This window comes from Triticum aestivum, chromosome 1A, assembly GCF_018294505.1.
Source record: "Triticum aestivum cultivar Chinese Spring chromosome 1A, IWGSC CS RefSeq v2.1, whole genome shotgun sequence".
Classification (NCBI taxonomy): domain Eukaryota; kingdom Viridiplantae; phylum Streptophyta; class Magnoliopsida; order Poales; family Poaceae; genus Triticum; species Triticum aestivum.
This window is the reverse complement of record NC_057794.1, coordinates 436,497,706-436,501,754: the sequence shown is the minus strand read 5'-3', so window position 1 is coordinate 436,501,754 and position 4,049 is coordinate 436,497,706. Positions and strand designations below refer to the sequence as shown.

At 43.6% G+C, this 4,049-nt stretch overlaps 1 pseudogene; it reads right to left on the bottom strand.

The window, feature by feature from the left end:
- Nucleotides 1–378: 378 nt before the first annotated feature.
- Nucleotides 379–3,312, bottom strand: LOC123054490 (EEF1A lysine methyltransferase 4-like; annotated as a pseudogene).
- Between the last annotated feature and the right edge of the window lie 737 nt (nt 3,313–4,049).

Below are 4,049 nucleotides of genomic sequence, written 5' to 3'. Positions count from 1 at the left end.
TGTGTGCTGCTGCTGCAGGGATAATGACATCTCCAACGTAGATTATTAAGACCCACACAAATGTATGAAATGGGCTTTCTAGACACTTTTAACAATCCAATGTGATCACAAAATTAGGTCGAACCGGTCCGGACGTCCGAAATCCCAAATTGAAGAGTGCTTTGGGGGTCCAATCGGTCTGTCCGATCACTGTCAGTTGGGCCATATCTCCCCACAGTCCATGTCCAAAAGGCGCCACTATGCAAATGTGCACTATACTTAAAAATTATAGAAATAAATTATACACGCTATAAAACAGAACAAAAAAGGTACTAATGTATCATTGTTGTGAAGATGGCTTATGATGCATATTGGCTCAAAACAATGCAAATATAATAGTACGCATCAATTAAAGCTTGCAGAGAAACGAAATTTACTCATTCCAAGCGAACTAAATAGAACTCCACAGGTTCACTTACTAAGTAATGGCAGATAGAAACACACAACAACTATATTTCTTAAATCCTCCAACTTCCACAAAGCACACTCATCACTCTCACTCACGCCAGATAATGGCACAAAAGGGTATGAGTTTTCATAATCAACGGTAACAATCTACCATTCAGACCAAGGATGAGAAGCAAATCATTTTGAAGTCATGGCAATAATTAATTCGGTCATTGCGGTCGGACTCTATTAAAATGAAGTCATGGCATCATCTTGACCAGCAACCATGGAATTATCTTCAGTCACTATATCTGACTTGTAACAAACATAAATGAAATGTGACTCTGGATCCTTGAGAACGTAGTCAGGTGGCAGTTGGCCATCCACTGTCAGTGCAACTTTCTCCATCATGGCGTGTGCAGCACCGTTGCTCCATTTCAGCTGGTATTCAGGTGTGGCTGCTAGCAGAAGGAACAGATACAATGTCAAGGTCTGATATCATATATGCCGCTCAGAGTTTGCAGAATGTTAGACCTGCCAGTTTAGTCTGCGTGTTGTTGCATATGCCACCAGTGCTCAATGCCAATTCAATGGAACAGAAAAAAGGACCAAAATACCTTTGTTTAATGACGTGGCGTGATCGAGGGCACGAAGCACAGACCAGGCAGGCTTCTCCGGTCACCATTGCCGCCGTCATTAATTCAAGTCAAGGTTGCCACTGAGGCACTGACTAACCATCAAACAAGGGTATTTTGGTCTTTGGCCATTGAAAGTGGCACAAAGGATTAGTGACATGTTTCCCGAATGACACATACAACAATATGCAAACCTAGATAGTAGATCCAAACATTTTGCAAACAAAAAAGGGCATATGAGTTCCCAATAAATGGTGCTAATTTATTCCCTCCCAAGATTCCCGAGTAACATTGTGTGCTATAATCAGCCTGTAGCAACTTTTTCATAACTCTATTGTAGTTCTTTAGCATCTTATGAGAATTGGATAGTAGAAGCAAAACTTTGCAGTTTTGCATCCATAGTTCCTACAGAATGAAGCAAACCTCGCACTTTTGAATCCATAGTTCCCACATAATAAAGCAACTCATATGCACAAAATCATGTTATAATAGAGTGTATGGTAGAAATGGTACTTGGGCGCGCTCTTCAGAGTGAGGAGAGGACATTTCAAACTTACGCATAATGTAAAGCTCAACTTCCCAACGGCATCGGACTTGATTCAGAAGTGTCAGGCGTTCCTTAGGGGCACCATATGTTATCTGTCAAAGAAAGTTATCTCTTCATAAAATCATCAAATATCCATTCATTCCAAAGTATCTTTCAGGATTAGAGGATGTACCAACATGTAAATCCCACCAGGCCTCATAAGCCTGAAAAGATAGAGCAGTTTAATTGAAAACAACTAAGGACATCAGTTGGGGATCAAATCACGTACAAAGAGTGGATACATCTTTACCTTGCCACTTCTGCTAGCATTTTGTAAGCACCATGAGGGGCATCATCGCCACACTAGAATATGTAAAATGAAAATCAGTACCATGAGATCATTTCATGCCTGATCATTTTTAAGCTGATTTGTAGTTTGCTAAACGACAGCTGCTTACCATCATAGCATCCAAAGTTCCTACAGAAAAGGTTTGGTACAATGGTAAATAGAGTGGCAAAGAAAAAAAAGATGCATGGACTGATTTGGATAAACTTAATGAGAAGAGTTCTCAAGACTAGTAACTTATGAAACATATCAAGTGCTTTCGAAAAATATATGAAGCTTAAGGCTTATACCTTTGTCGATGATACAATCAAATGATCCATCTCCAAAGAAGCTCATATCTCTGACATCCAACTGCATATCTTCAAGCATAGCATAAAACACCCAAGTAACTAGATTTATATAGAGATCATAACTGATAAGTGTGAAAATGGAAATTATCAGCAAAAAGTACATGTAAGCTGTGGGAAATCCATGTGCTTCTCTTTCATCTGCTCGATTACAACGGATGAGATGTCTATGTTTACTATGTTCTGGTAACCATCCTTTACCATGTCCTCCGACAGAACTGCCCAAAACAAGGAATAGAACAACATCAAACAAGGCGTTACATACACGATAAACCATAAATCTAACAACAGAGCTAAGCTTCACGGGTAAATCTTGTACAAAGTTGATCCAAGTAAGTAAGGCATTGTCAACAATCATGATAAAATTCACAGAAGTGCGTGTCAGGGGGGCACTAAACATTAATCTTGCACAAAGTTGAAAACAAAGCATCGTCAGCAATCACAATAAAATTCAAAGAGCAGACGCATCAGGGGAGCACCGAACATTCAGGTTCCAAACCACAATGCATAGCGAGCACTGAACACGCGAGTTCCAATTTCCAATCCTAATGCACCGGTAACTGCGGATGGACTGGAATAAGAACCAGCTGCATCAGAGCACAAAATTTTCGAATTGGCAGCTAGATCGCGACTGGCTAATTAAGCCACGGCGTGTAAGTGTAACTGAAGGGGACGTACGGGAGTTGCCGCAGCCGAGCATGAGGACCTGGGAGGAGGCGGGCACGCAGGCGCGGAGGAGTGGGCGGAGCGCCGAGTACGACTGGTACCAGTCGAAGAACCCGCCGCCGCCGCCGCCGCCGCCCTTGCCGCCAGTGGAGGGAGAGGAGTAGCGGGCGTCCCAGTAGGGCGGCGGCGCCGAAGTCCTTGGGGTTGCAGTTGCCGCCGCCCATCTCTGGTCTCTCGCCGTTCGCTTGTGAGGGCTCGCGAGGAGAGAGAGAGAGGATGGCTCTGCTCTGGGGATCGTTGAGGGATTATGGCGTCGGGGGTCGCGGCTTTAGGAGCTCGCAAGAGCCGCCGATGCTGGGGCAAAGCTGGCCAGATGGGCCGGCATGGCCCGGCCTGGGATATCCATGCGTAGTCGGGTTCATTTTGGGATAACATCGAAGTCAGAAATACTAATAGTAGGTGATGAGTACATTTTTTCTTAAAAAAAGGTGACGAGTACAAATTATGTGATGATTTTACGTTTCATTTTGTGTCTAAACCGTAGGTTTTGTTGGATTTTTATCGCGTTCGCGCACTTCTTTTTGTCCATTTTTCTTTGCTATGTGTTTTCTGAAGTATTTAGAGTATTTAGAAAAGAACATCGGAAAAGGTGATAAAATGGCGTCATCGATGTGATAAATGATTACCATATAAAAATGAAGGAAATTGGGAAAAGTTGGGGCTCCGCAGGGCAGCTTGGGCGATCGACGACCTCTGGTATGAGTGCACGTGCTTGTACCAACGGTCGTACCAGCCGCTACCGCCTCCTCCTGATCGACTACTTTCACCCCGTGCGATCTAATCGAAGATTAGATGCATACATACACTAGAAACTCGCACCGAACATAGAACCCTAGCCCCCGGAAGGCATTCAGAGGGAGAATTGGCAAGAAGGAGATCACCATCTTCACCACCGCGTGCAAGGGGACGTCGGTATCAACCATTTTCACCATCACCCATCTCCATCTTGTTGTAATACCGAACCCCTCTTGCATTGTATTCCTCATTCGCTCCCTTCTTGTTTACCACTGCTATTCATATGATGTTTGCCGTCTCCATGTACG